Here is a 25797-nt window from a genome sequence, read left to right on the forward strand (position 1 = left end):
TCTGCGGAACGCAGAGAGGGGAGGGGATGGGAAGATATGGCCGGTGGTGGGGTTCCGTTGTAGGTGACGGAAATGTTGGCGGATGATTTTTTGGATCCACTGGCTGGTGGGGTGGAAGGTGAGAACGAGGGGGATTCTGTCCTTGTTGCGAGTGGGGGGAGAGGGAACAAGAGCGGAGCTGCGGGATGTAGAAGAGACCCTAGTGAGAGCCTCATCTATAATGGAAGAGGGGAAGCCCCGTTTCCTGAAGAATTAGTTTAGGCACTAATTGTGTTTTACTATTTGAGAAGTAATTGGTCTGTAAATCATCTGAAGATTTGTTTATATAAAGATATTGTTCTGAAACAGGACATACAAGCCTCTGAATCTGTATTTACCATCAACTTTACACTCATTCTACATTAATCCCATTTTTAATTCTCCACATTCTCATCAAATTACCACCCCCTCCACAGATTTTCCCATTCCCCCCCCCATACAAGAGACAATTTACAACAGTCAATTAACCTACCCTACCAGCCATCTTTTCTTTGAGATGTGGGAGAAAACCAGGGCACTCAGAGGAAACCCACACTGTCACTGGGAGAGCATTCAAATTCAACACCCGAGTTCAGAAATGAACCCAGGTGCCTGGTGCTGTGAGGTAGTGGCTCCACTGACTGTGCTACTGTGCCACAAATTGGTATTTGCTTTGCTCAAAGAGGACTAAATAAATGCTTAGATGGGCATTTTGGTCAGTACGGACACATTGGGCTGTTTCTATGCTGCATAACTCTTTACATGCACGCCCTCAACACAAATGCAAAACACAGAAGTTGGCAAACAGCTTCTGATAAACCAGAAAAAATCCTAAAATGCTTCCATAAAAATAATCGTGGAGCTGAAAATCTAGTTCTTAGCAAACGCTAAAGCTCATGGAATTCGTTGAAGGAGAGCAGGCAGCCAACTGGAAAAGTTCTGGCTAAGGTAAGAGGAACGATTTTTAAAGAGGATCTGAGGATTTAAAAAAAAATTTAAACATGGAGAGTAATATCTGAAATGTGCTGCCAGAGGAGATGGTGGAATCAGATACAATCACTACCTTTAAGAGACAGGCACTTAAATAGACAGGGCATAGATGGATACAAACCTAATGTAGGCATCTGGATTAGGGTGGAAAAAGGTCAGCATGGCCTGTTTCTGTTCTGATCGACTTTTGTAAACAATGCCCTCTTTGTAAAATGTGCAATGCTATTAGTACCTTTCATGATTATCTCTGTCCTTAACTGTTCCATGTCAAGATTCTCTATTCAAAGGGCCTGGAGCAGGCAAAATAGTGACTCTTTCTTGGTCACTGTGGCCCTTATACTGAGTGCAACTTCTGCATTTATCTTTAACTGCTTATTGTATTCCCCAGTCATAATCTGCATTAAATTCCCCCTCCCTGTTCCACCTGCCATTTCAGAAATGGCCTCTGCACCCACCATGCTTTTATAAAACTGTTGTCCTTTCCTTCAGATGGAAGATGGTGTCCACAACACAAGGAACACCTCAGCAAGGAGAAATTGGTACTTTTCTTATCATTACCACGTATTGCATGTTGAACACTAACAACTAAAATAAATTCTTAATGATGGCATTTGTCTGGCCCAAGAATGTATGTAGCAGCTTGGAGCTGATTAGTCGCTGTGCCAGACATAGTTTCATTACTAGAAGAAAAATGTTCATCTTGGGAGCACAGCCATCATTTTGCTCATTTCACATTGTGGAAGAACTAATGCTGGGAAGACTGGAGAAGCGAGAATTGTTTTCCTTGAAGCAGAGAAGGTTAAGGGTAGACTTCATTCCATTGTTTAAAATGATGATGCTTTTTGGTGGAGTGAAGAAAGAGAAATTACAGGAGGAGAGTCCGTTACCAGAGTACAGCAACTTAAGATAATTGGGATTGATGAGAATATTTTTAATGTAGTGATATACTATGTACATTACACTACCTGGAAGACTGGTAGGAGCACGTTCAATAGTAATTTCCAAAAGGGAAGGGCCCAAGAATGCGAAAAGGAGAAATTTGCTGTTTCTCAAGGAAAAATGAAGGAAATTTATCTAATTGGATGGCACTTTCAAGCAATGAACAACACATCATTTTATGCTGGATGACTCTGAAGTACGGAGTGATAGAGTCATACAATCGTAAAGTATGGAAGCAGGCCTTCAGCCCACTGAGTCCATGTTTGGAACTTAACTGTTCCCTGTCAAGATTCTCTATTCAAAGGGCCTGGAGCAGGCAAAATTGTGTCAAGCATTGTGAAATTAATTTCTTGAACTCAATCTTTTGTACAGGTGATAAGCTTACCACTCTGCTTCTCAATCACTGGGATACTAATAGCAGGGCCATACCAGCAATCTCCCTCAGTGTCGGCAAACTCTCATTCTTTTTTCTTCCTCAATTCCACTTCCCACCAAGGGTAAGAATTTGAATTGACTGACCACACATCAACATTTTTTAATGCAGTGAGGCAGATATTTTGGTGGCTTTGGTGCAATCCATATTGATGTTTGGCCATATGCTTTTAAAACATGTAAAGAGCAGAAATTTGTGGAATCTTTCCTGTGGATTATACAGCACAGGGGGAGGCCATTCAGTTTATTGTGCTCATGTGGTTCTTTGAAAGAGTTTTCCAATTAGTCTCACTGCCCCATGATCTCCCAATAGCCATGCAAAAGTTTTCCTTTCAAGCAATTGTCCAATTCTCTTTTGAGAAAAAGATACCTTTTCCTTCTCGTTTTCACTTGAAGATTGAGGGTTTGTGAAAATGTCACAGAAACGGATGAGTTTCGAGGAAGATTCTAATGGGGGTGGAGATAAATGGTGCAAGGGAGGAAATGATTATTCCTGTGACTACAACAGCTTGCATTTATAAAGCACTGTTACCATTGTAAAATATGCTAACACACTAGAGAACAGGTTAACCAGACTGAAATAAGCCTTGTAACGAAGAACAAAAGAAAACCAAAGACACACAAGAGCGTAGAATTGGAGGCATAGTTATTGGCTCAGGGCAAGAGATCAATGTTCTGCATTTAAAGCTGTAGCAACAGGGCAGTACATTCGCGCAGTTGGTAGAACTGCTGCCTCGCAGCTCCAGAGACCTGGCTGAATGTTGACCTCAAGCATTGAGTATGTGGTGTTTGCATGTTCTCCCTGTGACTATGTGGGTTTCCACCAGATACTTTAGTTTCCACCCACATCCCAAAAATGTGCAGATTAGTAGGTTAATTGGCCACTGCAAATTGACCCCAGTGTGCAGGTAAGCAATAGAATCTTGTGGGGAGTTGATGGGAATGTGAAGAGAATAAAATGGGATTAGTATAAATGGGTGTTTGATGGTAAGTCTGGTCTTGTTGGGCCGAAAAGCTTGTTTTCAAGCGGTATGGTTTTACGACTCTTAACATTATGGAGGGTGTTAAAACTGGAAAATCTTGGAGTGTAATGCATGGTTGTACTAAGTCATGATGCAGCTTTATAGGACTTTGGTTAAGCCTCATACGGAGTATTATGTGTAGTTCTCGTTGTCCCATTATTGGAAGGATGTGGAGGCTTTGGAAAAGGGGCAGATGAGGTTTTGCAGAATGATGCCTGGATTAGGATCTATTAACTACAGGTAGATAGGATGGACAGACTTGGAATAGTTTCTCCAGAACACCAGAGATTGCAGGGATATCTGATAGAAGTATATAAACATATGAGAGTCAGGGAATGGAGGGATATAGATTATATGCAGGTAAATAAGAGATGGTCTTAGCATTGTGTTCAGCACAGATAATGTGGGCCAAAGGGCTTGTTCTTGTGCTGTACCATTCTAAGTTTGTACAGTGAAAATGAGTTAAGCACTGACAAAGTTAAACCATGAAGTATTTAAATTCATTTGCTTAGTTGTGAGACGTAGTGGGGTAATGGAAGCTGGTGATAGGGCAACCACTGATAAAATATGTAGGGAGATAAGGATGGTCAGTGGAGGCAAGGTTCACACAGTGCTGCAGTGTTGCAAAAGAAGCTGTCTCCATAAAAGATGACGAGAAAAACCTGGAGTGAAACAAGGCACTCATTGAGAGAACAATTTGGGAAGCTTGCCTGAGGGGCCAGGAAGGATGATCAGAACTGTTGCCACTGTTTTTGCGAAGCCAGATGACGACACCGCAAAGGAAGATGAGTGAACGGTGTCAGTGTCCTCTCCCAAGTCAACGCTCCTACCATTTGGGCCCTAGTTACTCTCTTTCATTTGGACATCATGTCATCAGTATTTGTAGGATGTAGCTCTGCACAAGTTATTGTCGCTTCAACAAAAGTGTAGAGTTTTATGGTGTGTTGGGTGTGAAAAAGATCATATAAATGCAATTTATTTATTTTGCATTGAAATGAGACATGATTTTTTAAAATATTGTGTGATAGCAAATATAACAATAGAAACAACAAAGAGCACCCAATTACATAAGATCCATGAGGGGAGTCACGTGGATTAGATTATTGAATAAATGTCAGAAGTATCACCAGTCTCTGTAAAAACAATCAATAATGGACATTTACACTGTGCAAGTAGGTCCATTGAGAAGATGGTGACTATATAATGCATCAATGCAGTAATGTTTGTTCTACTTTAGTTACTGAACCAATGGTTAACCGCAAGCACTGGAAATAAGAAGGAATGACCGAGTTCATGCCAGGAATCTTCCCAATTAGTGGGCCTTGAGAACCTGAGAAGAATATTAAACCGATACATAAACAATGGTGCAGCAAGTAGAGCTGCTGCTTACAGCTCTCGGTCCTGTGCTACGGCAGTCTGTGACATTTACACATTCTCTCTGTGGCTGTTCTGGTTTCTTCCCACATCCCAAAGAAGTGCAGGTTGGCGAGTAAATTGGCCACTGTAAGTTTCCCCTATTGTGTGGGTGAATGGTGGAATCTGGGGAGGCTGGGGCATTGATAGGAATGGGGGGAGCAGTTTGCCAGAGTAGGGTGGGACTGGAGCAAAAAAGGGTGCTAGACAGTTGGAATGGACTCAACGGCCATAAGACCTGGTTCTGTGCTGTATCTCTGATTCAAACAAGCACAAAATGGGTGTGATGGGAATAAAAACTAATAAAGGTTGGGAATGTTTTTGCATAGACATAACAGTGCATTTATTATGCCATTTACTTAGTACAGTGTCTTTCAACTTGAAATGTTAGCTCTGTTTCTCTTCTCACAGAAACAGCCACATTACCGGTGTAATCTGTTTTTATATTAGATTTCTAGCGTCTGCAGGTTTTTTAAATTTTCCAGCAGAATGCAAAAAAAACTTAAAACAGAGGAAACTTACAGGGCTGTGGGAATAGATCAGAGAAGTGGGACCGTCATAATGGTGATTACACATTAAAAGTACTTAATTGGCTGTAAATCGCCTGAGGCTATCCAGACATTATGAAAGGCGCTGTATAAATGCAGGCCTTTTTCTGTTTAACTAAATAGTAAGCATTGTCAAAAGGCTGATTGAGGCACCTGCAGCAGGATTGTCCCTGCCGGTGCAGTAAGACTATATAATCTTGCAAAGGTGGCACTAGGAACGAACCAGGAGAAATGAGGAAAACCCCGTGCTAAGCTGCTTTTGTTGAGAAATAGTCTGGGAGCCTCACACGGCAAGCACGACCTCAGTCGCATTATTCAAAAGAGTAACTGGAAGGGACAGAATTATGATTCAGAGGGGAATAGAGGGATGCAGGAGAAGAAGCGAGTGGAACTTAGTCCCTGAGCTTAAGCTGCTGGCCAGATTAGGTGGGTAACATGACAGCTGGAAAAGGCTGCAGCCTAGGGGTTGTCACAGATACAGGCAGCTGAAAGCGGAATATATGAGTGAGCCACTGCAATGAGGCCCCATTGGGGCGGCATCTGGCCTATTACCATGTGTACATGTGCAAATGTTAATTTCCCATAAACGACTGCACGTCCACTTATTTTGATTGAATGCCTATATCAAGCTTGCTTGCAAGGGCGAGGGAAAGAGGTCAGAAATGCATTATAATGTCTGGGCTTCGACATTTGTATTCTGTTTCTCACTGTATTGTACACAGTCCTGTATGCCTGTCTGGAGGGAAAGCCCCAGTTGATTACAGGGCCACCAACTCAAGTAGATAGAGTGGTAAAGAAGGTGCATGGCATGCTTGCCTTCATCGGTCAGAGCATTGAGTATAAGAGTCAGGAAGTCATGTTGCAGCTTTATAGTCCTTTATTAGGCTGCATTTGGAGTACTGTGTGCAGTTCTGGTCACCACATTTCAAGAAGGATGTGAAATCTTCAGAGAGGGTGCTGAAGAGTTTAACACAATGCTGCCTGAATTGAGGGTATTAGCAAAAAGGAGAGGTTGGATAATCTTGGATTGTTTTCTCCGTCAGAGGCTGAAGGGAAACTTGAAAGAAATTTATAAAATTACTAGACCAAGTGGACCCGTTGGGCCCAAACCTCTCCTGCATTGGTGCAGCACCCTCTCCTCTCCCCCTCCCCTCCCTCCCTTCCCTCCACCTCCCCCCTCTCCCTCCCCTCCCCTTCCCCTCCCCCCACTCCATCCCCCTCAACCCCCCCCCCCCCCATTATCCTCTCCCTCTCCCCCCCTCCCTCCCTTGGAGATAGATTTAAACTTTAAAATGTGAATAACTTTTAAAATATAACACCGATTTCAATGAAACTTCTTCCATTAGAACCAAAGGGACGACGGTGAGAAAGGTGGGCCTAAAATTGTCGCGCTATCGTGTACCGTTTTGGCTGTAGTTCAGGAACAAACAAACAAACAAGAGTTTTAGTATATAGATGAGAAGCATAGTTTGGGTAGACAGTCAGAACCTTTTTTCCCCAGAGTGGAAATATCAAAGACTAGAGGGCATAGCTTTAAGGTGAGAGAGGCAAAATGTAAATGCCATGTGTGGGGTAAGTCTTTTTTTACATATGGAGTGGTGGGTGCCTGGAACGAGCTGCTGGGGATGATGTGGAGGCAGATACAATAGTGGCAAACAAAAAGCGTTTGGATTGACACATAGATTTGCAATGGATCTCATGAAGGCAGAGGAGTTTAACTAGGCATCATTGTGGGCTGAAGGGTCTGTACAGTTCTATGTTCTATCTCCGACTGTATGTCCACCCAGAAAGCTCTCCTTGTTTTCTGTACAAGTCCGGCTCTGGTTTATTCCAGCAAAATGCAATACTTCACATTTATCTGAAGTAATCATGAAGCTGCACTAATACAGGTTTGGGCCCAACGGGTCCACTTGGTCTAGTATATAAGACTACTAAAACTCTCGGTTTGTTTGTGTTTATGTGTGTACCATGCCCTCTACACATCCAAACGGTACATGATAGCGCCACAATTTTAGGCCCACCCTACTCAGCATCCCCTTGTGGTGTGAATAAACCCACTTTTGTTACTTTTAAAAAACAATTTATCTTATAAACTTTAATAAATGCGACCCCCCCCCCCCCCCCCTCCCGGAAGACCAGCGGGAGGACCGACGCCTGACCTTCCTCCCATGCTGCAGCACGCCACAGAAGCTGCGGCAGAGGGTCCAACAAGATGGCCCTCCCCGCCGATCGCAGCAGGAGAATTGGGGCCGAGGTCAGTGCCTGCTGCCTGTCCATTCTCGCCCATCCATAGCCCCGAGAGACGCTCCCCACCCGGCAATGGGTCCATGCCATCGCCACCGTTCCCCGCCGCAGATTGCAGCCCAGCTGCAGCAGACGCTTCGGCTCCGCAGCAGAAACGGGGCCGATGTCACTGCTTTTTCCCTCTCCCCCCTTGCTGGCACACGGCCACAGGGGCACTCTCCGCCCAGCAACGGCTCCATGGTTGGGCCAAGGGGGGCGGGAGGGGAGGAATGGAGCGGGGGAGGGGGGAGGGAGGGACAGGGGAGGGGTGATGGGGAGGGGGTCGGGGGGATGGAGGGAGGGGGAGGGATGGGGGAAGAGGTGAAGGGGAGGAGGGGGTGCTGCACCAATGCAGGAGAGATTTGGACCCAACGGGTCCACTTGGTCTAGTTCACATCTAAAAGTTCATATAAATAACAAACAACAGTGGATTCAGCACCGATCCCTGTGGCACAATATCTGTCACCTGCCTCCAGTCTGAAAAAGTACCCCCTACCATCACACACGCTCTCCTTATGAGAGTTCTGCATCCACCACCTTCGCAGGCAGTGTATTCCAGATTGCAGTCACCCTTTGTTTGAAAATGTACTTACTCCGATCCCCACTGAACCTCTTCCCACTTTAAATCTATGCTCTTTGGGCTGGCTTGTGCTGGAAATGGCCACGCTTCTGCATAGAACCACTGCTGAGGCATCAGCATGATCCAGCCCTGCATCTCAACCTTTAACTGGACGACTATCACATGGGATTGCACTTTGTCTTGGATCATTCAGAGTAAATTATATGTTGCTGTGATGAAACTGTGCGTAGAAGTCCCATTTGATTAAATATTCCTCAAACACACTAAGGTGGCTTCTAGTTCCAAACTAATTCAAACAAATCCTGGCTTTATTAATGTATTGCACGTGTTTACCAGGTAATCATGTTGGTGGCAGTTGTTTTAGAGATGGGGAAAATATATTTTAAATAGTTTAAGCCTATTCATTTTTGTTGGGAAAGTTAATTGGACAATTAGCTCCATTGGTTTGGCTATGCACAGCTATTGCAGTTCTTATTCTTTATACCTCTGACTGGTTTGAAGAAAATATTCCCAATATTGATTGGGAGCAGCCGAGATATTTATTTCTGTTGTAACCAATTATTTATAAATTTGGTTTTGGGTTTTTTTCCCTGAGACTCCCGTGAAGAAGAGGTTTACAGGAGTGAGCTATCTGGACGATTTCAGTAATTAAAGAATAAATATCCATGTTACATTGTGCATTATCTCTTGTCGATTGTTCACATGGCTATCCCTCCAGCTGCCTTTGCTTCCTCCTAGCAACCTAGCTTGGGTGGGAAGGCATGCATGTGAGAAGTCAGTCAACTGCTAAGGACTTCCTGTGCCTTATTCAGAGCACTGCCCCTGCAGAGAGGAAGGATTCTCTATTTTCTTCACATTGTTTCCAGCTCCTCTTCTATGCTTCCAGAACGGTTCTCACTTTGCCCAGGACCTGATGCCTCGTGGGGAATTCCTTGCTGCTAGCTTTTTTTCTTCCTTCCAATGGGAATTGCACGGCTATATGCCATCGCTGTGTCATCAGGTAATTAATTCTGTGCTCTGGTGCTCTACAAAGAGCGCTTGGACATGAGTACAACTATTTGCTACAATGTCTTTTACTTGCAGCATATCGTTGGAGGTGCAGGGCAGACAGGAGTATTAGACTGCACACCTGTAATTATTCTTCCGGTTAGCAGTTAAAAATAAGGGCTTTGCCTCTGGGGACTTGGATACATTTTAATGCCAGAGATTTCACCATAAAAGTGAAAAAAAATACTTTCAGCAGGCTTTAGCTTTGCTGAATTAAGCCAGTGCAAACATTTCCGATTTATATTCGTGAATGGGTTGGGTTCTTAATGTGGGCTGCTTTGTTTGTTAGAAATTTCTAATACTGATAGATTTTGAAAGTGTTGGTGGTAAGAGGACTTGAGAGGGAAAGATAGATCTTTGAAGAAGCTATGTTTGAATGGCGGAGTAAACTTGATGGGCCTAATGACCTAATTCTGCTCCGAGAACTCGTGAACTTTAGTGTTGCAGGTTTAGTTATTAGAACTCCTTCCAACGCTCAGAGCCCTCCTTTTTGAATTATTATCTTCAACCTTCCATTCTATGAAAGTTGTAAATTGCCCCGAATCAATAGATCGGTGGTAGAATCTGAGCAGCGTTGATGAAAATGTGGGTAGTATAACCAAAAATTGAATACATGTACATGGGTGGTTGATGGATGGCAGGGACTCAATGGGCTGATAGGCCTGTTTCCATGCATGTTATCTCTATGCATCATCAGTTGCTGAGGTGCAAACAGTGAAAACCAGCCAAGGAACATTTAAGCACTGCAAATAACTCAGTAACCATGAAGCACATACCCGTTTGTTTGTGCAACTCAGATTTTACACATCAGATACATGAGTTGAAAAAGATAGACATAAAAAGCTGGAGAAACTCAGCAGGACAGGCAGCATCTCAGGAGAGAAGGAATGGATGACATTGCATTCGAGACCCTTCTTCAGACTGAAAGTCACGGAAAAGAGAAATGAGAGACATGGACGATGATGTAGAGAGATAAAGAATAATGAATGAAAGATATGTAAAAAAGTAGCAATGATAAAGGTAACAGGCCATTGTCTGCTGTTTGTTGGGTGAAAACGAGAAGCTGGTGTGACTTGGGTGGGGGAGGGATAGAGAGAGAGGGAATGCTGGGGTTACTTGAAGTTAGAGAAATCAATATTCATACCACTGGGTTGTAAGCTACCCAAGCGAAATATGAGATGCTGTTCCTCCAATTTGCGTTTTGCCTCACTCTGACATTGGAGGAGACCTACAGCAGAAAGGTCTGTGTGGGAATGGGAAGGTGAATTAAAGTGTTTAGCAACCAGGAGATCAGGTAGGTTCAGGCAGACTGAGCGAAGGTGTTCAGCGATCGCCCAGTCTACATTTGGTCTCGCCGATGTATAAGAGTCCAGATCTTGAACAACGGATACAGTCAATGAGTTTGGAGGAGGTGCAAGTGAACCTCTGCCTAACCTGAAAGGACCATCGGGGTCCCCGGACAGGGTCTAGGGAGGAGGTAAAGGGACACCTGTTTGGCAAAACAGTGACTGAGTCTATGCTTGGTCTCGCCAATGTACAGGAGGCCACATTGGGAATACCGGAAGGAATAGATAGGGTTAGAAAAGGTGCATTTAAACCTCTGTCTTATTTGGAAGGACTGCTGAGGTCCCTGGATGGAGGCAAGGGAGGAGATAAAGGGACAGGGGACAGGTGTTACATCCCCAGCTGTTTCAGGGAAAGGTACAGTGCATTCAGAAAGTATTCAGACCCCTTCACTTTTTCCACATTTTGTTACGTTACATCCTTACTTTAAAATGGATTTTTTTTTTAAATCATCAATCTACATACAATACCCCAGAATGAAGAAATGATAACAGGTGTTTAGAGATTTTTGCAAAGTAATTAAAAATAAATAACTGAAATATCACATTTACATAAGTATTCAGACCCTTTGCTATGACACTCAAAATTGAGCTTGTGTTCATCCTGTTTCCATTGATTATCCTTGAGATGTTTCTGCAACTTGATTGGAGTCTGCCAGTGGTAAATTAAATTGATTGGACATGATTTGGAAAGGCACACACCTGTCTATATAAAGTCCCACAGTTGACAGTGCAGGTCAGAGCAAAAACCAAGCCATGAAGACAAAGGAATTGTCCGTAGACCTCCGAGACAGGATTGTTTCGAGATACACATCTGGGGAAAGGTATAAAAAAAATCTGCAGCATTCGAAGGTCTCGAAGAGCACAGTGGCCTCCATCATTCTTAAATAGAAGAACTGGAACCACCAGGACACTTCATAGAGCTGGCCGCCCGGAAAACTGAGCAATCGGGGGAGAAGGGCCTTGGTCAGGGAGGTGACCAAGAACCCGATGGTCACTACGACAGAGCTCCAGAGTTCCTCTGTGTAGATGGGCGAACCTTCCAGAAGGACAACTGTAACTGCAGCATTCCACCAATCAGGCCTTTATGGTAGAGTGGCCAGCGGAAGCCACTCAGTAAAAGGCACATGACAGCCCGCTTGGAGTTTGCCCAAAGACACCTAAAGGACTCTCAGACCATGAGAAACAAGATTCGCTGGTCTGATGACACCAAGATTGAACTCTTTGGCCTGAATGCCAAGCGTCACATCCGGAGGAAACCAGGCACCATACCTACGGTGAAGCATGGTGGTGGCAGCATCATGCTGTGGGGATGTTTTTCAGCGGCAAGAACTGGGAAACAAGTCAGGCTCGAGGGAAAGATGAATGGAGCAAAGTACAGAGACATCCTTGATGAAAACCTGCTCCAGAGCGTTCTGGACCTCAGACTGGGGCGGAGGTTCACCTTCCAACAGGACAATGACCCTAAGCACACAGCCAAGACAATGCAGGAGTGGCTTCGTGACAAGTTTGTGAATGTCCTTGAGTGGCCCAGCCAGAGCCCAGACTTGAACCTGATCGAACATCTCTGGAGGAACCTGAAAATAGTTGTGCATCGACACGCCCATCCAACGTGACAGAGCTTGAGAGGATCTGCAGAGAAGAATGGGAGAAATTACCGAAATACAGGCATGCCAAGCTTGTAGCATCATATCCAAGAAGACGTGAGGCTGTAATCGCTGCCAAAGGTGCCTCAACAAAGTACTGAGTAAAGGGTCTGAATACTTATGTAAATGTGATGTTTGTTATTTCTATTTAATTACTTTGCAAAAATTTCTAAACACCTGTTTTCGTTTTTATTATAATAATAATAATATATTCCTTTATTCGTCCCACATCGGGGAAATTTACAATGGGATATTGTGTGTAGATTGATGATTAAACAATGAATTTAATCCATTTTAAAATAAGGTTGTAATGTAACAAAATGTGGAAAAGGTGAAGAGGTCTGAATACTTTCTGAATGCACCGTATCTAGGGTGAGTGTGGTTTGGTGGGAAGCGATGAATGAACCAAGGAGTTGAGGATTGGTCTCTGTGGAAGCCAAAAAGGGGTGGAAATGGGAAGTTGTGACTACTGGTGGGATCACGTTAGAGGTGACGGAAATGTCAGAGGATGATGTGTTGGATGCAGAGGCTGATGGGGTGTGTGGAGGGAGCCATCTGGAGAAGGTGAAAAGGGGTAGTATGCTTACATAATATATGTAATATATATGATTGTAGTATATTATTCAGGGAAGACTAGGATCAACAAAAGAATAATTGGTTACTGAAACCAAATCAGATCTGCTGAGGATGTGTGAATTATGGTGGAATAATTTCCAGCATTGTATCATTGCTGTGTGTTAGTTGTCAGCAAGCTGTTGGTCAGATTTTGTTAGTTATCTATATTTGCAGTATGCATGCAAGTATCAATCATCAGTAAAAAGACTATCATGAAAGAGGATTTATTTTATTTCCTTCATTCTTTCCCTTACGTTTGCACTCATAATCTACTCTTGCAATGTCGTTCATTTAACTTTTCAAAAAATGCTGGGCCTTTTCTTTGCCTTGCTAGTGACTGGAAATCAATTATACAATCTTACAACTTCTTGATCACTGATCTAAATCTCACGCATTTCATCTATGTTTATGGCACCTCATTCTAACTTGCAACCACTGGAAACAATCTGGTTCTATTGACCATATCCTACTCTCGCATAATTATATCACCTCATTATCTGCATTATCCCAGTGGAAAAAAATGCCCATAATTCTCAAGTCATTACTAATAATATTTTCTCATGCTCTACATCATTCTAGTGAAGCTGTGATGCACCCTGTTTAAAACCTCAATATTGCTGTGTCCCAGTTGTGTTCAAGGAGAGCTGTCTATAATCATTATATTTCAGCTTAGTCTCATCATTTCCTTGTATTTTACATTCTGCCCCTCTGTTATCTGCTGGCAGCAATACTGGGGAACAATGAGAATCCTGAGATGCATTTTCTCCCTCTCCCCCTTCTGTCATTGGGTAGACTGACTCCCCCCCCCCCCCCCCAATCTTTGCACATCCCTAATCCTGGGATTGTTACTTTAAATTTAATGTATCTTGTTGTGTTTTATGACTGTTGGCAGACCAATTTCCCTCCTGGGATAAATAAAGTTCTATTGTATCGTGTCAAATGTCTCTACAAAATATGCAACTTCGGTTTAATCCTCGAAGCACAAAGTCAACACTGTTATATAGCGTGGTCACTATTCATCAAATGTTTCTTCGACGCTCATGGTTTTTTGCTCTGAATGTTTTGAAAGTAAATCCTGTCAATTAGCAGTAAACTAACACTGCTGTCACCCACAGTATACTTTCTCCATAGGATCTATATTGTATCCTGATTTTTGGAGATGCATGATGATATTTTTTCTTTCCATATCAAATTATTTTCATGTGCAGTTCAATTCCCACTTGGTAGTATTTTTGACCCAATGCTGCTTATGGTAATCTCTTAATATAACCCAGATATTTTCAGGATTTAGCATGAATGATTGGTGTATGTGGCATAGTGTGAGGTGCCTGTTATATTACTCTATTATGCTCAGAGCTGTATCAGTACAATTAAGGAAAACAGGTTGAAAATTAAATAGATCACATAATTAGTTCTGGCAGGAAGCAACTGAATATTTTGAATATAAACTAATATCGAGAAAGAGTAGCTGCATAAAAGGCTAATACAGAACTGAACTAATTTGTCATTAATTAATTCCTATCATTAAGATCCTTCTAATTAGCCACCTTCTATAAACCCTATGCTTTGACCAAAAGTTCTCTGAGTGTGTCTAGCTGATGCTGGTCCAAAGATTTTGATGATTTGGTGAGTTTTCTTGTGAAGGAAAGAATTAAGAAATGTACTTTGAAGAGTCACTGTCCTCCTTAGAAGCTCCAATAATATAGAAATGCAAAAAGATTAATGGATAATCATCTCCTGTAATCTTTTGGGACTTGGGTGAGGTCCCTCCATTTAATACTTCCTTGTCACATGACAATTTCTGTTCACGCATATCTTGCTTTACTCATTTTCTAATTGAACAAAAGAGTATTTATTTGGGAATTGTGTATAGGGGAACCCAATTAAACTGAAAAGATTACTTTGCAACAGTTGATAGCTAAAGGGTGACTAATAAAGACACTCATCCAGCATGGAGTGTGAATCAGCAAAGTATATGACGGGTGGTGTTTCTAGCTATTCCATACCATCCTTCTGATTGGAATGTAGAGGCATGGTAACAGATATTTAGTGGCAGTAACCTCACTCAATCACCTACACTAGGAGAGCAACAACCTCAAAATGAGAAAGTGGGTAGATAATAATTGTTTTTAAAAAGTAATGGTCTAACCAGCGTCAGGATGTATGATAGCCTTTGGGCACCACAGGTCCTGTTGATGGGTTCGCCACGAAGGAATGAGCTGGTCCACAGTGACCTTTAAATACTAAATATATATTTTTTACAGATTAAACTTTTTTGAATTTTTAAGCTTTCAGGCAGGGTTCAGATTCTTGTGTGATACTGTGCCTCGGTTCCCCGTGCTGGTGATGAGGAGAACGTGGGTTTCTTGAGTCAGATGGCAGGGGGGTTCCACCAGCACTGGTTTCACCAGCTTGCCTGCTCTGGTGGTGAGGCAGGCTGTGTGCTCGCTCAGTGGGTTAGGATCATTGTGCCGGGTGGGCACTCCAGAGAGGAGCTTGAATCCGCAGCTGAAACACAGCAGGCAATGTTCCCATTTTCTCTATGTTAGGAATTGGCTGCTTCCTATTCAGGAATGGTATCGCTGCCAGAGAAGAGCCCCAAACTGCTGTGCAGTCCATGTCTACTGCCATGGTGGTATTAAACTGTGAACCAAGATCACAGGCTTAAGCTCCAGAGAAGGAGGGTGAATTCAGAGTTAAAAACAAAGATTTTGGAACTTAACCTCACAGCAATGATTTTGTTTTGAGTTTAGGGTTTTGGCACCCTAGGGTTTGACTTTCTCCAAGTAGGTGCTGTAACAAGTTCACGCTCTCTACAACCCCTGGCATAATGCACACTTTGGATATATATCCAACCCTGGATAATTAATATCCTGGATGCACCCATTCTATAAAGGCTGAAAGTAAGGACTGTGGTTAATCGACCCTGTGAGCCTCTTAGACATCAGGTGGGAGCAGCCAAGGGCTACAATTCTAAGGTTGTGTAAAGTATTGGTATCATATAACTGGAAGCTGCACAATTAGAGACTGGCTTCTATACATACAGTTGCGTAAGCAATCTTTTGTATACAAGCTCTGTATATATTAGCGTACTGGATGAACAACCATGCTACAATGAGAATCTGCAGAAAATTGTCGCATTCTCATAATGACAGGCATTGTTAAGTGAATGGCCATTTTCTGAAATTTTTATTTATATAATGCCATTTTAAAACACTTGACTGTGGCAGGATTTTGACTGCTCCCACACTGGTATCCCAGTAAGGTTTGGGAACCAGTGGGATTGGGGTTCACCAGCCAAGAGTGGAATTCCATTCTTTCCAGCGCTGGCAGTAAAGCATACTGGAGTCCGACATCATAGAAACAATATATTCAAAAAATAAACCTTCATCCACTGATGTGAAGCCAATCCAAGGCGGTTTTTTTATCCTCTCATTTTTGCAACACCTCTCATCTGCACATATGATTTTTTTTTAAATCTCTTTGTTCCATTGTCTCCTCTGTTGCAAACAGATTGCGAGAGAGAATAATGGTGTATGACAGAAGAAAAAGAGCTTAATCTTTGGGCTTTATTTTCTTCCTGCCTTCCTCTTCCCCCCCCCCCCCCCCCCTCCCCAAACCTCCCCCACTTACTCTCCCAATTCTCGATGCTTCAGTAATTTGATCTTTAGCTCATTAGCTGACAGGGATATAAACCTCGATACACCAGAGGGTTGGGAGGCAGTTAAGCAATCTGCAGCTGATGACTGGGCCCTGGGACAAGGCTTCCTTTGGGAAAATTAAAACCTCTATTTTGAAGAATTAGATGCAGGTCTCTGAGCTGAGCTTCAGCAGCGCAAGGATGACAACTATTTACACGATAGATACATTGAGTCAAGGTGACTGCAACACTGAAATGTGGCCCCTTTAAAAGATGAGGTTTGAGCCAATCAAATAAGCCTACTGTTATTGTGAAGGATGTTACAGCATCATTGATCAGAAAGCTATTGATTTGCCATTGCTTTGCGCCCAGCTTTATAATGAGCTAAGAGCCTGTGTAAAGGTTAGAATGAAATACAGTATAGAGCTAATTTAGGATTATTATGGCAATAATATCATTGTTGAAAAGCAGTGTAGCGTTTATATGGCCTGAGGCACTAATTCATTCAGGCATTTAAAAAATAGAAGACCCTATTAAATACTACAACACCTGAATGAAGTTACTGCGTGTTTTCCATGTTTAATTTATGTATCGGAAATGTTCTGTGTAATCCTTAAACAGCTGGAGAAAAAAAAATGTGTTGGAGTTAACTGTTCAAAAAGTATAGTTGTAACTCACGATTAGCTGAACGTGGTGTGGATCGATAGGCCGTTGCTATTGGATAGAGTCTGATGCAATGGAGTCTTATCAGTGATCCTCTTATTTTTCTCCATGTTTTTCCAGAGAAATAATTTAGTTTTAACTGCCCAAAGTCTTGGAGGAAACAGGAGAATGAGCTGCATTGAAATTGCAGTGGAAAATGTGATTAATATTAAGATTAATCTTAGGAGCAACATGGTCCAAAGTTAGCACAGCATCTTCTCACAGTCAGGATCAGCACACCCCTCTGCCCCATCCCTTCAGTGATGTCATCTGCATGATGGGTTGAAACAAAGAATGCCCCTAGCTTTTGAGTTTAGAAAAATATCCAGTGCCTAGTGCAGACTGTGCTTCAACCCGCAGAGTACCCCATCCGATGCATTAATCTTTTCCAAATTAAAGTCTTTTCCCTCTCAAAGAGCTCACAGTTTACATGCAGGTTTGGAAATTAAAGTTGGTGAATGGGTTATGGCATAAAATCAACTCTGACCATCACATTGGAGATAGTGATTTGAACTTTAGGATGTATTTATTTGAATGCTTTACTGGCAGTGTTTCTGTGGAAGCTGCGTGTTATGGGGAATATTTTTTACTAGGGTTCCATGTTACTGTGGAAACCGCAAACAATGTACAGACCGATAAAAGGCCCAGGTTGGGGGGTCCGCTATATTTTCTCTGCCTTTAAAAGACTTTGGCACTGTTGTGCTGTTCCTCTAAAGAGAGGAGCCTGTCGCTGAGTTTGAATGCAAGTGGAGAGGCGGGAGGGCACTGCTCCGATTCACCAGGCCCGCTCGGTTCATTGTGCTGAAAGAATTGGCACAATGTTGGGTCAAAGTTCAGGCATTTTATGGACACAGCCATGACCTGTTAATAGATTGTGTGGGTTGCTCTGAGGCCTGTATGATATAATAATACCCTTGTGCCGGTGCAATGATATCCCTTATCCTTTATTAAAACAAGTATGTTTACTTTCTGATTCCACCTTTATTTTCAAGCCCATTCCCCAAATATGGTTCTCCATCCACAAAGGCTGCCATCAACCATTTCCCATGCCTACCCATCTGATTACCCACAGTGGCTTTCCTCACTTGTTTCACTTTGACAACGATCAGTAAGTCAGTCCGCGCAGATTGCACTTTTTCTTGGTACAGTGCCCTCCATAATGTGTGGAGCAAAGACCCATCATTTATTTATTTGCCTCTGTACTCCACAATTTGAGATTTGTAAAAAAAAAAATTGCATGTGGTTAAAGTGCACATTGCCAGATTTTATTAAATGGTATATTTATACATTTCGGTTTCACCATGTAGAAATTACAGGTGTGTTTATACATCGTCCCCCCATTTCAGGGCACCATAATGTTTGGGACACGGCTTCACAGGTGTTTGTAATTGCTCAGGTGTGTTTAAATGCCTACTTAATGCAGGTATAAGAGAGCTGTCAGCACCTAGTCTTTCCTCCAGTCTTTCCATCACCTTTGGAAACTTTTATTGCTGTTTATCAACATGAGGACCAAAGTTGTGCCAATGAAAGTCAAAGAAGCCATTATGAGACGGAGAAACAAGAATAAAACTGTTAGAGACATCAGCCAAACCTTAGGCTTACCAAACTCAACTGTTTGGAACATCATTAAGAAGAAAGAGAGCACTGGTGAGCTTACTAATCGCAAAGGGACTGGCAGGCCAAGGAAGACCTCCACAGCTGATGACAGAAAAATTCTCTCTATAATAAAGAAAAATCCCCAAACACCTGTCCGACAGATCAGAAACACTCTTCAGGAGTCAGGTGTGGATTTGTCAATGACCACTGTCCGCAGAAGACTTCATGAACAGAAATACAGAGGCTACATCTCAAGATGCAAACCACTGGTTAGCCGCAAAAATAGGATGGCATGTTACAGTTTGCCCAGAAGTACTTAAAAGAGCAAACACATTTCTGGAAAAAGGTCTCGTGCACAGATGATACGAAGATTTACTTATATCACAGTGATGGCAAGAGCAAAGTATGGAGGAGAGAAGGAACTGTCCAAGATCCAAAGCATACCACCTCATCTGCGAAACACGGTGGTGGGGGTGTTATGGCCTGGGCATGTACCTGGGCTGAAGGTACTGGTTCACTTATCGTTATTGATGATACAACCGCTGATGGTAGTAGCATAATAAATCCTATCTGCTCAAGTTCAAACAAATGCCTCAAAAGTCATTCTACAGCAAGACAATGATCCCAAACATACTGCTAAAGCAACAAAGGAATTTTTCAAAGCTAAAAAATGGTAAATTCTTGAGTGGCCAAATCAATCACCCGATCTGATCCCAATTGAGCATGCCTTTTATATCATATCATATGCTGAAGAGAAAACTGAAGGGGACTAGCCCCCAAAACAAGTAGGTTAAAGATGGCTGCAATACAGGCCTGGCAGAGCATCATCAGAGAAGACACCCAGCAACTGGTGATGTCCTTGAATCGCAGACCAAGCAATCATTGCATGCAAAGGATATGCAACAAAATACTAAACATAACTACTTTAATTTACATGTCATTGCTGTGTCCCAAAATGGGGGGACAATGTATAAACACTGCTGTAATCTCTACATGGTGCAACCAAAATGTATAAAAATACCCTTTATTAAAATCTGACAATGTGCACTTTAACCACATTTGATTTTTTTTCTATTACAAATCTCAAATTGTGGATTACAGAGGCAAATAAATAAATGATGGGTCTTTGTCCCAAGCATTCTGGAGGTTACTGTATCTTCAAGCTATGGCATGGATACTTCAGCCCAGGCATTGTGTTCATTCAGGATATTGTAGCAATTAAATGGAGGTGCTCCACCCTGTCCAGCCACTTGCACACACCCCCTCAACCACCTATGGCTGGCAATCGAGTGTCAGCACTTACCACTGTGTAGTAAATATTGATTGTAGTAGCGGTAGTGCGTGACTACACACTAGTGGTAGTGTGTGACTTGGTCGTTTTGTTTAATTAAAAAAACAAAGAATGTTGAAGGAACAACATAGTGGCATAACTGGTGGAGCTTCTGCCGCACAGCCCCAGCAATCTGCTTCAATCCCGACCTCCAGTGCTGTCTGTAGTTTGCACATTCTCTCTAGGACCGTGTGTATGTCCCCAGGTGCTCCATTTTCAAGAGCTAATTCTCCTCAATAATTCTTCGAGACAGATATAACGCTTCAGCTTTTGGCAATAAATCTCTCACTGGTCAGTAAGCTCTCGTAACCTTCGTCTTTCCTTTGCGAAGATAAGCTTTCTGAACTTTCTGAAGAGTAAATTCCAATAAATCGTTCCAGCTTAGGCAGATTTCACGATGAATCACTCCAGTTCAGATAAGACCTCACACTTCGTCTCTAGCGAAGGCAAGTTCTCTGAACTTTCCGAAGGAGTGGATTCAAGCTGATCGCTTCAGCTAAGAGGGAATTTTACACGATGTAGCGGCCAGCTTCTCGTCTATATCAATTAGCTCCCAAGCTGCCACATGCATAGACCGGGTCAGTGATAAGCGTAATGACTCGAACAAATAATAACAGAGATCCTCCTTGACGTTTAATAGTTAGTCTTCTTTATTTGAAGGTGCAATAAACATATTGGCATATCTCTTGTCATCGACTGGTTATTAATTGCTAGGTAAAATTCCATATCTTACCACAGTCTGTGCGATCGATACGAATTGCCAGATATAACTTCAGCGGAGTCTGTATTAAACCTCTTGTTAATAAAACTTACAACCGATTACATCTTGGCTGATAAATCTTTTGGCGGAACTTCTAGCTGACCCTCTGTCAGCACCTCCCAGCTCACACACTCTGCCAGCACGTACCCAACTGCCTCGCATTCTAGCTCCGCCCAGCCCCTACGTAGGCATTGCATTAACTCTATAGTGTCCAAACTACAGCAGGATACAAGGTAATAATATCAATAAGCAAAAATAACAAATAACTGCAAAATGGCTCCTACAGCAGACATTTTCAACCTCTCATTACTGAGGTCTGTGGTTCCCACCTGCTTTAAGAGGGCGTTAATAATACCGGTGCCCAAGAAGAGGAAGGTGACGTGCCTCAACGAATATCGGCCAGTGGCACTAATGTCTATGGTGATGAAGTGCTTTGAGAGGTCGGTTATGGTGCATATCAACTCCTACCTCAACAAGAACCTCGACCCATTACAGTTTGCCTACTGTCACAACAGGTCAACGGAGGATGTGATCTCACTGGCTCTCCATTCCATACTGGACCACTTGGACAATAAAAACACTTGCGTCAGGCTGTTGTTTATAGACTGCAGCTCGGCATTCAATACCATCATCCCCTCCAAGCTGGTTACCAAGTTCACGGAACTGGTCTCTGCGCATCCCTCTGCAATTGGATCCTCGACTTCCTCATTCACAGACCACAGTCTGTTCGAATTGGCAGGAATACTTCTTCCTCATTAACAATCAGTGCGGGAGCACCTCAAGGCTGCATGCTCAGCCCCCTGCTCTACTCACTCTATACTCATGACTGTGTAGCCGGACATAGTGCGAACTCCATCTTCAAGTTCGTCGACGACACCACCGTTGTTGGACAAATGGTGATGAATCAGAGTATAGAAGTGAGATCGACTGATTGACCAAATGGTGCCAGCACAACAACCTGGCTCTCAATATCAGTAAAATCAATGAACTGATTGTGAACTTTGGAAGAGAAAGGGTGAGGACCCACGATCCTGTTTATATCAACGGGATGATGGTGCAGAGAGTCCAAAACTTCAAATTCCTGGGCGTGCATATTTCCAAAGATCTTTCCTGGACCCAGCACACTGATGCAATTATAAATAAAGCACATCAACGCCTCTACTTCCTGAGAAGATTTTGGAGGTACATCAGAGAGGATTCTCTTGAACTTCTGCAGGTATACAGTGGAGAACAACTTGAACATCCAGGAATGGAAAAGACTGCAAAAAGTGGTGAATACTGCCCAGTCCATCACCGGCTCTGACCCCACCATCAAAGGGATTTATTGGAGTCGCTGCCTGGCCACACACTCATTTCACCACTGCCATCGGGAAGAAGGTACAGGAGCCTGAAAACTGTAACTTCCAGGTTCAGGAACAACTTCTTCCCTACAGCCATCAGGCTATTAAACACTACAACCTCAAATAAGCTCTGAACTACAATAGACTTATTATTATTATTATTATTATTGCACTACTATTGTTTGTTTTTTGAGTATGTGTGTATGTGTATGTATACTGTGTGTATATATATATATATATATATATATATATATATATATACACACCCACACTGAACTTTGTTTTCTCTCGTTTATCATGTTGTTTACAGTGGACGATGTTTACATATTCTGTTGTGCTGCAGCAAGTAAGAATTTCATTGTTCTATCTGGGACATATGATAATAAAACACTCTTGACTCTTGACTTGACTCTGAGTAAATAAATGACTGACTGACAGACTGACTGTGAGGCACATTGTATGGGTAGGAGACATGAAAAGTTGACAGAGAGGAGTCACAAAAAATCATTGTGATTAATTGAGATAGTGAACAGTATGCAAAACAGAGAGTGAAAGAGCAATGATGATTAGAGATGGGGAAGAGAGAGAGAAAACAATGAAGAGTATGCAGCAATTCCCCAGAGGAAATTACATCCAAATTAACTAATTATGCCCCTTTTTGACAAAAGGAAAATGCAAATTATTCCATTGTTTTGAGCAATGCAACACTAATAATAAACCAATACTAATACCAATCTTCAAAAAGAGAGGAATATCATTAGATTATCAGATCTGTGCAATTAGAATCTATACTTCGAGGCGAAAAGTGTGAATTCGAAATTATCAGTTTAGTCAGGGCAGGCTACGTCATGTTTTCCAAATTTGTTTATTTTAAGAAGTGATAGATTAGAGAATCAACCGATTTATGTCTGTAATATTTAGAAAATGTGTTTTAAAAAGATACCTTACAACAAAAACCTACAATTTGATAATAATTTTAAAAAGAGTCCAATAAAATTGGGCACCCAGCCACATATATTACCAGTGATTTTAAGCGTGGTCAAAATAATGGGTTTTAGGAAGCATTTTAAAGGAGGAGAGAGAGTCATAGAGAAGGCGTGACCCAGTGGTGATTTGGAATAAGTGAGATCACGAGTCTTGCCAATGACAGTGACCTAAGATCTTTGCTGTATGGTTGGGAGAGGGGAATAGGACATCAGGGTGACATAGGCAGGTTAATATTAAGAGCAGACGAGTGTAACAATCAGGGTAAACTTGCAAGCCCCCTTCCCAAGGGTGAGAGAGGTGACGCTGATTCACCTCCTGCCTGAGATGGTCATTCAAAGGTAAGGTCTGGAGCTGTAGAAAGTTTCAGGTATCATCTCACAGCCAAGAAGATCTGGATAAGGGCCATTCTTTGGAAATTGAACCAAAATGTCACACACGTGGCCAGACATCATCACATACATTTAAAAAAATTATTGTAGGCAATTAATCTTATTCATTGCTATTTTACTACCTACAGAGCTATAATGTATGTCTGTTCAAGATATGAACATTCTAGCTTTTTTAAATTCACAGTTTGTGAGATAAAACTGAGATGAAACAAATGCTTCCGTGTGAGGTCACACACGTGACCAGTCATATTTAATCTCTAACCCTAAACAAACATTGTCAGCATAACATATAAAAATTTCACTTGATAAACTTCGACATATATAAGTCATATATACAGTACAAAACAATATACCTTAATGCTTTCTGAATTAGAAGAGATGTATTCCACAATTTTTCCCTTTTGTGGTCCTAAACTCAAATGTGTAATATGCACCTCACACACCATCATTGTGCACTGACCAAGCTATCAGTGAACTGTCAGCATTCCCGAGAAGCGGAATGAGTGAAAGAAAAATGGCCTTGTTGTGCGTAGCTCCTCAGCCCCTTCATTGTGACATCGTGGTCCTGCCAATCACTCAGGCTATGGTAGCACTCTGAAGGTGAGTGAACTTTTGTTGGGATTGTATTCTTTCTTTTCTGCAGGACACTCTGTTAGTGTCAGAGGTTACCACAGGCTCCTTTGGGGGTTTGAGAGCAGAGGGAGCTGGGCGGATTTTCTTCCTCTTTATTATCATGGAGATAAGAAAGGGCTAAAATAATGGTCCGGTCTCTTGGGTAACACATACCAGTTAGTGCGACGAGTCAAGGCAGCAGTGCTGGTATCCAGCAGACACACTTTTAATTAAACCATGCCACAACAAGTTATGCAAGGTTCGAGAATGGAAGAGGGCAAGTTAACCTCTTGTTAGGAGACTCTGCAAGAATCAGCATCCATGGCACAGCCCTCAGATCAACCCATACAGAGAAAATAACATTTGGAAACTAAAAGTCTGGGATCTGGCACTTTGGAATTATCGTCAGCCTAGAGAGTGTGCCTTTCTCATGAAAAGTGGAAGGAATTAACCCTTCTCTTTCCAAAGGACAAGAAATGTTTTCTCTACCCTCCAAACCACAAAATCAGAAAGGCACTAGTGAAGTGCAATGTTGTTGCAGGAAGATGCCATTTGTTCACGCTCTTAGTTCCACTTTTCTGTCTCTTCCCTGTGGCGTTACAAATGAAGATAGATGCAAAGTGCTGGAGTAACTCAGCGGGCCAGGCAGCATCTCTGGAGAAAAGGAATAGATGACGTTTAGGGTCAGAAGAAGGGTCTCAAACCGAAACTTCATCTATTCCTGCCTGACCCGCTGAGTTACTCCAGCAGTTTGTATCTATCTTTGGTACAAACCAGCATCTGCAGTTCCTTCCGATGTCTTTTAAATGAAAATATGCATCATGTTTGATCTTGATGATTGCAGTTGAACCTGTTTTCACAGCCCTCTTGGGTAATCCAGCAGTGGAGAGGTTAAGTTACTAGACAAGTGTCCAGGGTAATGATCAAGAGATATGAATCTGAATCCCATTAGATCAATCTTGGGGTTCAGATCCACAGCTCCCTGAAAGCAGCAACATAAGTAGGCAGGGTGGTAAAGAAGGCATATGGCGTGCTTGTCTTCATCAGTCCAAGCTTTAAGTATAAAAGTTGGGAAGTCATGTTGCATATGTATAAAACTTCGGTTAGGCTACATTTGGAATATTATGTGCATTTCTGGTCATCTCATTAGGAAAGGGCTTTGCGTGGGAGGAGTTTGCCAGCATGGTGCCTGAATTAGAGAGTATTGTCTATAAGAAGAGATTGGACGCACTTGGATTGTTTCCTGTGGAGTGACCTGATAGAAGTTTGTAAAATTATATGAGACATGGATATGATATATAGACTGAGGGTGGAAATGTCAGATGCCAGATGTAAGTAGGTGCCTGAAACGTGCTGCAGGGGAGGTGGCGGAAGCATATACAATAGCAACATTTAAGAGGTGTTTAGACAGACACATGAACCAGTGGAGAACAAAGGGATACAGACCACGTGCAGGCAGATGGGATTAGTTAATCTGGCATCATGGTCAGCACAGACATGGAGAGCAAAAGGGCCAGATCCTGTACTGTACTTCACTGTATATGGTCTGTCATTACACAAAAAAA

The 25797-nt window shown here is 42.4% G+C and overlaps 1 protein-coding gene across 11 annotated transcripts in view; it reads left to right on the forward strand.

The window, feature by feature from the left end:
- Window positions 1-25797, forward strand: part of agap1 (ArfGAP with GTPase domain, ankyrin repeat and PH domain 1) — a 615219-nt gene that overhangs the window by 567252 nt on the left and 22170 nt on the right. The gene's annotated exons all lie outside the window — the stretch shown is intronic.

The sequence above is a fragment of the Rhinoraja longicauda genome, chromosome 8 (assembly GCF_053455715.1).
Source record: "Rhinoraja longicauda isolate Sanriku21f chromosome 8, sRhiLon1.1, whole genome shotgun sequence".
In the NCBI taxonomy this organism is placed as follows: domain Eukaryota; kingdom Metazoa; phylum Chordata; class Chondrichthyes; order Rajiformes; family Arhynchobatidae; genus Rhinoraja; species Rhinoraja longicauda.